This window comes from Balaenoptera ricei, chromosome 3 (assembly GCF_028023285.1).
Source record: "Balaenoptera ricei isolate mBalRic1 chromosome 3, mBalRic1.hap2, whole genome shotgun sequence".
In the NCBI taxonomy this organism is placed as follows: Eukaryota; Metazoa; Chordata; class Mammalia; order Artiodactyla; family Balaenopteridae; genus Balaenoptera; species Balaenoptera ricei.
In genome coordinates this window covers 48,194,334-48,208,628 of record NC_082641.1, presented here as the reverse complement: position 1 = coordinate 48,208,628, position 14,295 = coordinate 48,194,334, and the positions used below count along the sequence as shown (strand labels likewise).

Here is a 14,295-nt window from a genome sequence, read left to right as displayed (position 1 = left end):
CCAAGCCTTTTTCCTCTTGCTGATCTGTTCCCTCGACAAGCATTTTCATTTAACCCTGTACTCGCAGGTTACTCTTTATTTCACTTCTCGCTTGTATTGCTTAACTGCTGTGAAAGAGTCTTCGATACTCTGGGGTTGCCTCCGCCTTCTTAGCCATCACTTGTTTGTTAATTCCCTTATTTTGTAGTTTCTGCTTCTACTACTGGCCAGGAATTGTTCTCCTCAAGGTCACCGAGGATTAAAAAAAAATATTTTTCCCCCAATGGCAGACATTTTTCGAATGCTTCTGTGCCCGGCACTGTTCTAAGAACTTGTATCAACTCTTTTAATCCTGGCAACAATCCTATGGGGGTAAATAAATGATAACATTATCCTTTTACGGATAAGGAAACTGAGACAGGGGAACTTGCCCAGGACGCACAAGTAGCAGGAGGAGATTCCAACTCAGGGGCCCTGGTCCAGTGTTGAGGCTATTTACCACTGTGCATACTGCCTCACCTAGAGTTCCTTTCTTCATCCTTACTTTCTTGAAGTCCTGTGCTTTTTCATGTTCACTGACTAGGCTCTCTGTCTCAGGTCCCTCTTTTCCTTCTTGTGTGACTTTGTACTCATTTAGGTTTTCTTTTCATAGAATTTTGTTACTTAGGTTATCACTGCTACTTACCCACTTAAAGATTCTGTGCTTTCCATGTATCTTATTCAGTTTTAGTGTAGCATATGTCAGTGCATACTGTAATATTCCATTTGGACTTGCCCTGCTTTGCCCCAAAGCATTTCTAGTTAGCGTCATTTATGTCAGCCTCCCTCCCCTGTATTGTAGTCACCCAGGTGCAAAACAGCAGTCATGTCTCACATCACACTTCTCCCAATCATGAAACCTCTTCTGTTGGCTTTTACCTTGTCTCTTCCTTCTAGCCTTCCTCATTCTCACCCCCGTTCCCTTCTCCTTTTCACCAGTCTCCCTCTTCCCCACTCCTGAACATTCATTTATCATTTATGTCATTTTTCTTTTTATTGTTGGTTAGCATCTTTCATAAATGTTCACGGTCCACAGAAAGATTGTTAACAACTTAAGACTTTAACTCTTCAAGCCTTACAACTAGTAGTTGCTTGATAAATGTTTGCGGAATATGATGCAAGATGAATTAATGTAGCATATATTGGGTGGGTTGAATAATGGTGGAAAACTTTTTGAAATTTTTAAGCTGGGTTTTACAGGGTGTTAAGGATGCGTTGGTAGATGTGGGGGACCTGGCAGGCTTTGTAGAGGACGGGCAGGGAAGCCTCTGCCAACTCCATTGCTGCAGATAGGAACCCAGCTACCCTGGCTAAACATTCCATTTAGAAGTGTAAGGAAGTAGAGCCATATCAGCAGAGAGCCATGAATCCTAACCTCATCCTAGCAAAACAAAATATGAAGCCACACAGAGTTACAAGAAAAACCCAATTTCATTGAAAAATATAACACATACACAAAAATGCATAAAACATAAATGAAGAGATTACCACAGTAGATATATTTAGCAGTAGAATGACTGTCTTATTCTGGCAGTAGATATGATAGTTGAATGAGACTGCAGAAAAGCCAAATGGGAATCTTTTCTCAAAACCTCTGTATAAGGTAATGTGGGCCTGGACTAATCCTGAGAGACATTGTCAAGGAAGAATTGGCTGTGTTTGGGGAGGTTTGAGGCGAGGAGAAAAGAAAACTGGAAGGAGGTACCAAAACGGTGAGACTGGGGAGCCAAGAAGACAGTTTTGGCCCCCTGTGCGTGAGTCGACCACAATAAATATTTTGCCATTTTACCTTTGTCTCTATTTATTTATTTATTGGCTGCGTTGGGTCTTCATTGCTGCACGCGGGCTTTCTCTAGTTGCGGCGAGTGGGGGCTACTCTTTGTGGTGGAACGTGGGCTTCTTACTGTGGTGGCTTCCTTGTTGTGGAGCACGGGCTCTAGGCGCGCGGCTTCAGTAGTTGTAGCACACGGGCTCGGCAGTTGTGGCGCATGGGCCCTAGAGCCTGCGGGTTTCAGTAGTTGTGGCTCACGGGCTTCAGTAGCTGTGGCCTGCAAGCTCAGTAGTTGTGGCGCACAGGCTTAGTTGCTCCGTGGCATGTGGAATCTTCCCGGACCAGGGATCGAACCCATGTCCCCTGCATTGGCAGGCAGATTCTTAACCACTGTGCCACCAGGAAAGTCCCCTCTCTCATTTTTTAAATGCATGTTTTCCTACATCCTACTACATATAGAATTTTAGGATATTGTGTTTTCCTTATGATACATAGTAAGCATTTTTCACCTTGTATATTTTCCAAAACTCCTATTGTCTGCCTTATATTCTAAAAATTATAATGTAATTTCCTTAACTAATCCTCTGTTGTTAGATAGGTATATTAGTAACAGTTATAAACAACTTAAGTTACAGTAATGCTTACCTTTGCAGTTATGTCATTTTACAAATTGGGATTTGTTTCTCTACGCTAGACAGTGGAATATACTTAAAGCCTCTGACCTCAGGTACTTACTGGTCAAGTTGAAGAAATAAGACTTTTTCTAATTTGTTTAATTGCTTATTCTCCTTGGTGTGCTACATGTGCAAACATCAGCTTTAGAATATTTAGAATATAGAAGAATGCTATTTACCAAACAAATAATTTTGGAGCCTTTGTATATACAGTAGCGTGTTAAATTGAGAACTAATCTTGGGTTTCAATAAAACACACCATATAGCTTGGAAAGAAGCATGCCATAAACACATTTTTAGAGAGGAATATATCTTAGATGTATTTCTGTGACTCATCCAATTTGGACCATTCACATGTTATGAAATAGCTGAACACTAATGCAAATTTAGCACTTTATAAGATTGGTCTTTTTTTAAAAAATTGAGATTTTTAATTATTCCTAATTGATTTAGATATATTAAAAGCACATGTTATTGCCTTGACAAGTAAAAGTATCCTTTTTGTTAGTGATAAATATTTCTAAACAGACCATGATTCAGAGGAACTAAGTTACCATATAACATATAACTCATAAATGTGCCATGTTAAAGACAAATCTTCATCCACTTGGAGAAGCAGCACAGGCCTTGAACACCAGCAGCCCAGCTCCTTTGTCCCCTCTAATATAAGGTATAGAGCAAAACCTAGCCAAAATTAGGGAGTTTCAGAAGTTGCATACTCAACAAACATTTGAGTGTCAGCTTTGCGGCAGGCAAAGTAGTCGGCAGGGTGCTGAAGCCCGTCCAGATCTGTGTGGGTTCAAGGGAGGTAAACACTTAAAACTGTGATTAACACAGAGTGTTGAGGAAGCCGAGCAGAGAAAGGCAGACAAAGTTGTCCTCCTGAGCCGAAAGAAGGAAGACTGGGAGTTGGGGCAGCAGAGAAATGGGATGAGGGTGGGAAATCAAATTCAGGCTGAGAGAATGCAGGTGCATTCAGAGAATTGGAAACACTGTGAAATCACTGCAGAGGAGGGTGTGAGAAGAGGTCGCCTAGGTATGCACAGCTGGCTTACTGAGAGCCTTGATTCACCTAGTAAAGATTTTGGATTTTATCCTACAGATAATGGGGAGCCAGTGGAACCCTTTAAGAAGGGAAGGGACCTGTTAAGATTTGTATTTTTTGTTGTTGTTTTTTTGGCTGCATTGGATCTTTGTTGCTGCGTTGGGTCTTCGTTGCAGCGTGTGGGCTTTCTCTAGTTGCGGCGAGCAGGGGCTACTCTTCATTGCGGTGCACGGGCTTCTCATTGCGGTGGCTTCTCTCGTTGCGGAGCTCGGGCTCTAGGCGCATGGGCTTCAGTAGTTGTGGCACACGGGCTCAGTAGTTGTGGCTCGCGGGCTCTAGAGCGCAGGTTCAGTAGTTGTGGTGCACGGACTTAGTTGCTCTGCGGCATGTGGGATCTTCCCGGACCAGGACCCAAACCCGTGTCCCCTGCACTGGCAGGCGATTTCTTAACCACTGCGCCACCAGGGAAGCCCAAGATTTGTATTTTGAAAGCACCTGTCTGCATGTGCAACTTAACCTTTCTGGAACTTCCCCTTCTCCCTTGGAGGCTTTATCTCCTTTCTCTATCTGACCTGGAAAGGACAGCTACCTTCACTATTTACATGAGATACCTTGATTATGCTCAGTGTACATAACAGTTTGGGAATAGAAAACGAGCTTGTGCCACATGTTTATAGAAAGCTCAAGCCTGCATTTAAGTTTTTACCTGCTTGCTGAAAATCATGAGGTGAAACGTTTGGGCATCTTTTAGACATCAGTCATAGTTGCAATCAGGCACTTTCTGTGCATTTTCTCAGGAATTGTCTAAAGCCAGCAAGGTCTGCACCAGAATCCTCACAGCACACATGGGTGCAGAAAAGTGAAGAAAGGTGCTCAGGTGAAGGAGCAGAAAGGGTGCTCAGCTAGGGTACACGGTTACAAGTGCGAAGCCAGGATTTAAACGCAGGTATGGTTTACAAAGTTCAGGCTCTTCCCCCTCTGCGTACTAACTCTGTGGGTTGATGATTTAGAGGGTATGAGAGACACTAGGGCTCTGATATCCAACGATAGTTTTGTGAGGGCATAAGGACAACCATAAACGTAAACCTGATTTAGACTTTTTAGGGTCAGTGGTAGAAATGTGAGAACTAGAAAAAGAGGGTTTGGCTATTGTCCCTCAACTAAATACAGCCCCTCCGTTCTTCTGCTCCTTCCTTTCCATCCCCAGTTGTGGGATTTTGTCTTAATAGCACATTTGTGATGTATTTGTTTGCTTATTATAATTCAGTGGCATAACACGGACAGAACAAAAGGAAAGGCTGCTTGTATTTAAGGGGGACTTATCCTAAGTCTGTCTGGGGCTTCTCTGCCCTCTCCTCTTCTTTCCTTTTTCCTGCCTTCTCTAGGCAGAGAGTGCTGTGTTGGATCCCGTGAGCCAAAAAGTTTTATGTCTGAGAAGCAAACAAACAAACTAATGAATGCTGACCTCACATTTTAATCCCTCTGCTCTTCATCCTTCAGTTCACTAGAAGGCACACGCTTATACCTTCAGTCTTTGAAGAATTTCTTTGAAATTCTAACAGGTGTGACTTTAACCTGAAGAAAGAAAGAAGGTAGAAATCACATTCTTAGGAAACCAGAGTTTAATTACTGATTATTTAATAGCTTATTCCTGAGCAAACATGGAATTTAAAAAATGAAGTTGTGAGAACCACTCTTCATTGTTTAAAGGGAGGGGAAAAAAAGGATAATAGATGTGATATTAAGCATTAAATATAGTTAATATTTTTTAAATTAAAAAATAGAAATATTAGGTTGAACACATGCAACTGCCGTTTCTCTAGGAGAAATATTTGTATATTGGCAATTACATATGGTTCATCCTAATATAAAGACAATCCTCTTGACATCTAACCAGTCGACCCTACGAGCCCATGCTTTTCATTTCCCCAAAAAGCAGACCAAATGCTGCCCAGGCGTGATGAACACCAGTTCCTAGCAGCCTGTTCCCTGCTCTGATGGCTGGCTCAGTGGCTGTATTTATTGCAAACTTGTTGGCGCCAGTTATGCTTGTTATTGTGATTAGATAATTTAAATGTGTGTAAATCTATAAAGTGCAAAAGGGAAAGAGTATTATTGCTTCTGTGAAAGGAATGTTGAATTCTTTGAAAAGATTCCATAAAAGTGAGTGACTTAAAAAGTGGGCAGGAGAACTAACTGTAAAGAATTGGAGAGAAAATTGTGAAAACTTGAAAGATAATATCCTGAGCTTGCTTTACAAGTTTTGTTTTTGTTTTCTAGTTTTCAATCCACTTAGAACATTAAAAGTGGAAATTGTAGAAAATAAATTCTGAGTATGGTTTACTTGAGAAAAATATTGGGGAGGAATTCTTCCTCAAAGAAAATCTTGGAACTACTTTGGAACGTTGGCAGTTAATGCATACTTATATGTCTCAAGGTAAAGTACGTGTTTACGGGGTGTACATAATTTTTTTAAAAATATTTATTTTATTTATTTTTTTGGCTGCATTGGGTCTTTGTTGCTGTGCGTGGGCTTTCTCTAGTTGCGGCAAGCGGGGGCCACTCTGTTGCGGTGCACGGGCTTCTCATTGAAGTGGCTTCTCTTGTTGCGGAGCACAGGCTCTAGGCACGCGGGCTTCAGTAGTCATGGCACACGGGCTTAGCTGCTCCGCGGCATGTGGGATCTTCCTGGACCAGGGCTCGAACCCGTGTCCCCTGCATTGGCAGGCAGATTCTTAACCACTGCGCCACCAGGGAAGCCCAAAACATCAATTTTTAAGGTAGTATTTTTTCCCCTAGAAATGAATTGTAAAAGGGATTTATTTATGAGGTAGATTCTTATAAAGAGGATCTTGAATCACTTCATGTATAATACTTTCAATAACAGTTTTGGTAAAGATGGAAGGATATTCTTTAAATTAACATTGGTTCTTTTTAAAAAAATTTTTTTAAATTAAATTAAATTTTTATTTGGCTGCACCACACAGCATGTGGGATCTTAGTTCCCTGACCAGGGATCAAACCCGTGCCCCCTCCAGGGGAAGCATGGAATCTTAACCACTGGACTGCCAGGGAAGTCCCGTAAATTAATGTTGGTTCTTGGTAACTCATTTATTATGGACATGAATGAAGGTAAACCCTTTGAAAGCTCCAAAGGTGCCAGGGCTAGGCTAATAAAGTTTAGGTTCTTATAACGATATACAATAACAACTCATATTAGGTACATCAGGGTATTTTTAGACCTGAGATTGGTCTGTGAATGGGCATTAGAGGGTCCATAAACTCTCCAAAACATCAGATTTATGTATACACATCATCTCTAGGGAGGTAGCACATAGCACCGTAGTCTCAGAGGTTAAATCTATTGATTTAGGAAAGACATGATATAAAATATATAAAATGCTTAATAAAGTTTAACTTATTGTATATATGTACAAGGATTAGCTTTTAATGTTAATGTTGGAATTAGACATATAATGTTGACATGAACCAACTGTGTAGACTTTATCCATGTTACAAGGACACAGTACCGATAGTGAGGCCCTAGAAAAGAGATATCTCCTTCATCCATGGTAGTTTTCATTTCTGTTTTCCTGGTTCTCTGGGAAGAAAGGTTTCTACTTATTAAGTGTTAAATCAATATTCACTCATTTATGAAATAAACATTGGCTATTTTCTGTGTGCTAGACCCTGGAGATATAGAAATCTAGAAGTCAACTCCTCTTCTCATTTCTTTCTTTATCTCATGCCCACATCCAAATTAGCAGCGGTCATGTCAGCTCCGTCCCCAAAGTGTATCCTGAATCCATTATTCAGTAAACTCCTAATCCTGCTGCCTCCCTACCATCAATTCTCTACCAAGCAAGCAACTTAATTTTTAAATCATAAGTCAGATCATGTCACTGCTTTGCTTAAAAGCCTCTGATGAGAGTTTCAGTTTTATAAGATGTAAAGAGTTTTAGAGATGGATGGAGGTGATGGTTGTACAACAATATGAATGTACTTAATACCACTGAACAGGGCACTTGAAAATGGTTAAGTTCATAAATTTTATGTGTATTTTACCATAATTAAAAAAATAGTCATACACACGAGTTAGACGAGGTTCTCAGAAGAAACACATTTCGTGTGTATAGGCTTTAAGTGAATTCAAAGCAATGGATTCCTTCTAGGACAGTAGGCTTTAACAAGAAAACTTTTTCTTTCTTTTTTTCCTTTTAATTCCATTTTTGTATGCATACCTGCTGACTCGTATGCCTCTGGCATGGGGAAATTAAGGGAGCAGTGTCTGCATGTAAGATGAGATGTGATCAATATTACTGATTCATGTGTAGACTGGGGAGGGGGCGGGGAATTCCTGTCCCGAGGTGGCACAGAGCTGTCCTTTGCAACATTCTCATAAAATTGGGCAAAGAGTTCGCACCGCAATGTTTACGGGAGCAGGAGGGATGGGGAGAATAAACTTAACTCTACAAAAGCAAACTCTAATGCATGCAAGGATCATTAGGTTGGCAGGTATATTAATAAGTGAAAAATCTGGAAGTGTAATGGTAGAACATAAAGCTTGTACTGCTTCTGTTTTAGTGCAAAAATGTACGAGCCCATACGCTTAAGTGTATGGCCCACAAATCGAACAATTTAATGTTGACATCATATCCATGATATTATGTGGAGTTTTCGCTAAGGGGAAACTAACTCGTCCAGCCTAAAATGTTTCTTTGAATCTGTATTCTGTTCTTTATCTTCTAGTCGTGCCATTAATAGTGCTTATGTTATCAATTTCCCCCTTTACTGAAAACAATAAACATTTGTTTAAAACAATTATAATCCTTCTGGGGGCACTGGAAGCACAATGTGGTGATCATCTTGCTTTTACTTTTTTAAAACATTTGAACTATGATTTTGCTAGAAATAGGAGGCCCAGTGATGGAATGTTAGAGGAATGGCAACTGACAATGTGTGAAGGTTTAGAGGCAAATACATACGTGTAGCTTGGAGTGCTGATATCTAATATACCATTGTATCCACTAACTCGAAATAAACACATTTAATCTTGAAAAAAAATAGTTATACAACAACAACAACAAAAAGTCTTTGATGGTTTCCCCTTGTACGTAGAGTAAAACCCTGGCTGTTTCACTGAGGCCTCAAGACCCTGCATGCCCACTTCTCCGAGTCAGCCAGCGTCCACCTCCTCCTTGTGCTCTGCTTGCCGTTCCTCTGACATACTGTTTGTCCCTGCCTCTGGGCCTTTGCCCTTGCTGTTGTCTCCTGCAGGACTATTCGCCCTTAGATCTTCTCAAATGTTCTAGAGCTTTCTGGCTACCCTTCTAGTGTTGCTGCCCTCTGCCCCTGGTGACCCTATCACATCAGTCTGTCATGTTTCCTTTCTTCATAACTTTTGCCACATTTGTCTGATGTTTGTGTTTATCTTTGTTTACTTATGTGTCTTCCCACAAGAAAGTAAACTGTATGAGAATAGGGATCTTGCTGTATCCCTCGTGTCAGGAAGGGTGCTTGGCACATAGTGGGTACCCAGATATTTATTGAATAAGTGAATGGAGATGTGGTCCCTTCCTCCAAGGACCCTGCAGTTTCTGATACTGAGTCTCAGGAGCCCTGAATTGTGCTTGTGAGCGAGGTCTCACATGGCGAATAGGCAACTTGTTCTGCCCCAAATAAAGTGATGTGGGGAAGGAGAAGGAGAGAATGATGTTGGGGGCCAAAAGGGTCAAAAACACATCAACTGTTTCCTCTCATTCAAGGATGGAGAGAAACTTTTCCTCTCTTCTATCTCCCTCCCCATCTAAAAGAAAAATATGAGAAAACAACACTATAGCTACGCATCAATATTCAGGCATGAACCCTGCCCAAGCCAAGCTTAAAATGAAAATCATGTAAGATATCTTTTATCACATTCCCAGAAACACCTGACTCCCCTGGACCATTTGCTCTTAGAGGATCCATTATGAGCACTCAGTTGTATTAGTCAATCAAATTGTCTTGCGAAAATGAGACAAAAATCTTCCCAATCTTTCTATCACTCCAATATTACCTTCTTTAGCACGCGTTTCCCCGGTGACAGTCAAAACTCACCCTTCCCATCCTGCTGTCATACCAAGGTAGTTTTGTGCATGGATAACTGGACTTTTGTGTTCATGTTTTTCAGTAATATTTTTCATGGTAAATATAGGAAAAAGTTTATGATATAGATAGATTCTCTATGCTTGACATGGAAAATCATACTTTCACATAATCAGAAAAATTAGACTACTTTCTGACTACGATAATAGATTGTAGGCTGATTTTAGAAATATAGAAGACTTGTAACAAAAAATAACAAAACAAAACAAACTTGTAACAAAAAGAAAACAGACATCACCCATAATCCCACCAACCAGAAATTACCATTGCTAACATTTTGGTAAATTTCTTTGCAGCCTCTTGTAGGCATTTTTTCAAAGGTTGTCAAAGTTTTTCTTGGGGAAAAAAATTGGGAACTATTTAGTTGAAGAACAAACCATTTCCTAGTATACTTAAAAAACAACCACCACCACCACCTTATAAGCATTTTTAACATGGAAATTTTCTTTCTTTCTTGTTTTAAAAACTCATATTATGGAAATTTCCAAACATTTATAAAAGCAGAGAGAATACTATAATGAACTAGATGTACACATCACCCAGGATCATGGCTACTCTTATTTCATTTGTAAATATTTTGGTGTATCTCCAAAGGATAAGGAGTTTAAAAAAATTACCATAGTACCATTATCACACCTAAAAAGTTAAAAATAATCCATTAATGCCATCAAATATCCAATCAGCAGGAAGTTTAAAAAATACGTATAAATCAGGTTATGACTAAAAGGGCAATAGTGTAGAAATTCTTGGCTAATAGGATGATATACAGTCCACTTAACAAACTATACAAACAGTTATAAGAAAAGATTAAAAACAACAGAAACTTACTTAGCAGTGCTTATTTCATGTAGGTAAGTATTAATATGTTATTAAATAATCTGAAAATATATTTCCATAACTTTGCTATTTCTGCGTTCTCAGTGTTCAATTTAAAATGCATTGTCCACCTATACCAAATGAATTTTTTAAACTCATCTATTTTGGGGCTAGTACAAGGCAAAAGTGTGAACTGGGTACATAAAAGTCAGCAGTTTATTTCATTTATTTATTTTTTAAAATTTTTTGCTGCGTGCGGGCTTTCTCTAGTTGCGGCGAGCAGGGGCTACTCTTAGTTGCGGCGCACTGGTTTCTCATTGCGGTGGCTTCTCTTATTGTGGAGCACGGCCCTAGAGTGCATGGGCTTCAGTAGTTGTGGCACGAGGGCTCAGTAGTCGTGGCTCACAGGCTCTAGAGCGCAGGCTCAGTAGTTGTGCGCATGGGTTCAGTTGCTCCACAGCATGTGGGATCTTCCCAGACCAGGGATCGAACCCGTGTCCCCTGGCATTGGCAGGTGGAGTCTTAACCACTGCACCACCAGGGAAGTCCCAAGTCAGCAGTTTAAAATGTTCTCATAAGGTCCCATACTATGTACATTTAATATATCTTCCTAAAACTATAAATACTTCATCTGAAGTAGAATAAAAACAAGACAATTTTAGGCATAAACTCTGTTACATTAATAAAGCAGAGTAAAACCATTTATTTATCTGGGTTTTTATGAGTAGTAGAAATAATCTTTATGCTCTTAAGAGTACATGATAACTTTTAAAGAAAAAAAAGCAAAATCCTAAAAGTCTCTGATGAATGTATTCCTATTTCAGTTATTGTGAGGGTGTAATAGAGAGAATTTAGAGAATAGCAAGAAAATTTACTTGGCCAAGAGAATTGCCGGACGATTCAGGTTGCTGGCTTGTCACTGTCAGTGGAGAGGAAACTAGGGTGTGAATCAGGGAAGGTTGATCCCTTGGTCCAGCACAGAGCCTGGACAGGTGTCTGCTGTATGGATGGAAAGGAATGAGAAAGGCAGAGAAAGTGAAGGAAAAGTGAAGAAAAGGAAGATCTAGAAGAAGGAAGGGTAGGAGGCCAAGGTTTGGAGCCTGGAAACATGGGTAGATTGTGGTGTCAAATCCAGAGAAACTGGATCGGGGAAGGTTTTGGTTGAGATTCTGGTAATTCCTTTGTTTTTATTCCTTGGTAATCATTGCAGGTTAAGTGAACAAATTACACACTCATTTGTAGAATTTGAGACTTTTAATCAGTGGCTTTTTCTGGGCAATTCCTTCATGATGGGGCATTTAGAGATTTAGCAATTGTTGATATATTTCAAAGATCAGATGTTTGAAACTCATAATGGTAGATAAAGCCAGAATCATTAGAATTTCTCCCTTGCCTCTCCTCCCCCACCAAGGGAAAAATCCTTGGAGATCATTTAAGTATTTCGGTAAAACTAACTGGAAAGGAAAAGCCTTTCTTCGTTTATTTAGAAAGACATTTGTAAATATTTGCTGTGACCACTTTTATAGGGCAGTCATTGTTTTAATCTTGCATTGGTCTGCAATTTCTCTTTGATGTTGAGCTATTGTTTGAAAGGGCCATAGCTGGAGGCGCCCACACTGAGATAATATTGAACTAAACTCTATTTTTCTATCCAGATAAATAGTGGGGGGATATGTTTGTCTTTCTAAGTTGTTAATTCTAGAATCATTCATATCAAAATTATTTAACTTAAAAATTAAGTAATGCTATTTAGCGATACTATACTTTATTATAAATGTATTGTATTTTACATACATTATGCATTAAATCTATTTGTCTCCTAGCTTAGGAATGTAACTGTATATTTCCCTGGGAAAACCTTTTCTTCAGCTAAAATAATCAAATTATAAATTTTGCTCTCAATTGGAGATGTCTTTTGCAGACATGGAATAAATGCAGATCCTCTGTTGTCCTAAATCTGTGTTACTTTTTAATTTGTGAAACAGCACTGAGACACCTTAATAACATTTTATTAGAACTGAATAAAGAATATGGTGTAGATACAGGAACAAGTCTGCTAACCCAGGGGCCATTTATTATGAAGTTTCATTTGCAAAATGCTATTGAAAATCAGTAAGAAAGCAGGGAGCTCATCCCTGAGCAGAGAAGACAGTGTCCTGAAGTCCATTGAGTAAATGTGTACTTGACCCATAGGGAGATCCTCTGGTTTTTAATCACAGCCCATATAGCATTATTTTAAACATTCCAACATCATTGGTTATCTAGTTTCTCATCCCATAGCAGATTAAGGGCAGTGAGTTAGAATGAATGGGGTCTTATAGAACCAGGAATGCTGTTAACAGACAATGTAGTGGCTAACAAGCTGATAGGGAGGAGACAGGAAATACATCAGAAGCAGACACGGGTTTTGGAACTTTTTAGTGTCGGGCAAAGGTCCATAGCTGTAGACATGGATAGGCCCAGAGAGCAGTGCTGTGATACTGCTGCTTTTACTAATATCCCTGAATCATCCAGAAAGTTTCAGTGTATAAGATGGTTGAAATCTTTTTAAAAATGTTTTACATTTTTCTATCAGAGCATTTTTTGAAGTGATTACACCTACAGATAAGCATATCAGTATCTAAAACATTCACTTCTGTGGAACGCTGCAATCCTGGATGAGGCTGGATAAATGAATTGTATCCAGAAATAGAAAGCAGGATGAATTAATTTAGTCTTTACTGTTGGTTACTTTTCTTATCCACACTTCTTTTTGAGGACCATTTGTTTTTCTTCCTTTTATGGGCTTATCTGTATATTTTAGGGATGTGTGCTATTATGTACATGTGTGTTATAATACTTTCCCTATGTTCAGATTTTTTGTTCTCTCTAGGAGTCATCAATCCACGTGACCTACCCATCTACTCTGGGTACCATCTCCATCCCCTGATGAGGCTCCATTCCCTATTCCCATCCCCACCCAGAATGAACCTGTTACTGCCAATTCTGGCTTGTCTCAAAGGCGAAGTATTTGAGGTCAGTTGATTTCCACCCTTCCTCTCATGATTCTTGGTTACTGCCTATAAGAGATACGCCTTACTAGGTATTACAGCCTTTCTGTTGTCTCCTCCTACTGTTAACCACACCTTTAGCTCTGTCTTTTATCCTTTGAAACCCTGTTCCACTGTGTTCAAACTCTATTATATCTTCAGTGCTATCACCTGCCAAAAATAACTGAATCATGGCTCTTCCCCTTACCCCATGCCCACACACTCCTTATGAAAAGGTTCATCCATCCATCCACTCAACAAATATTTATATTTCTGACACATCCCAGGCACCATCTCAGGTGCTAGAGAGGCAGCAATGCACAGAACAGAAAAAGATCCCTGCCCCCGAGGAGCTCATATTCCAGAGTGTTATTGGGGAGTGGAGGGAATCAGACAATAAACAAATAAATATAGAATGTTGGTGAAATATATAAAAATAATGATGAAAAGTGCTATGGGGAAAAATAAAGCAATAAAGACAGGGAAGTGCATGTTGATGGGGTGATGAAGGTGACATTTTAGCAGAGATCCGAAAAAAATGAAGGAGCATGCAGGTATCTGCAAGAAGAGAATTCCACATTGTCGGGGCAGTGGTTTCAGATGCTTTGAGGCAGGGGTGTTCTTGGCGTGTTCAAGAAAGGACAAGGAGCCCAGTGTGGCTGACACCAGCTAAGTAAGAGAAGAGGTGAGAGGAGGAAAGCTCAGAGAGGTAGTCAGGGCCACTTACAGGAACTTTGACTTTTAGTGTGAGTGAGGTGGGAAGACACTGGCACATTTTAAGCAGAAAAGTGACATGCT

General features: G+C 39.8%; 1 protein-coding gene across 2 annotated transcripts in view; it reads left to right on the top strand.

The window, feature by feature from the left end:
• ELOVL7 (ELOVL fatty acid elongase 7) overlaps nt 1–14,295 on the top strand; it is a 69,200-nt gene that overhangs the window by 1,126 nt on the left and 53,779 nt on the right. Inside the window, exon 2 of one of the 2 annotated variants that reach the window (XM_059916428.1) lies at nt 13,341–13,483. The exons of the other annotated variant lie outside the window; for it this stretch is intronic. The gene's annotated coding sequence lies outside the window, so the exon portion shown is untranslated. The remainder of the gene's footprint in view (nt 1–13,340; nt 13,484–14,295) is intronic. 2 annotated transcript variants of the gene reach the window in all.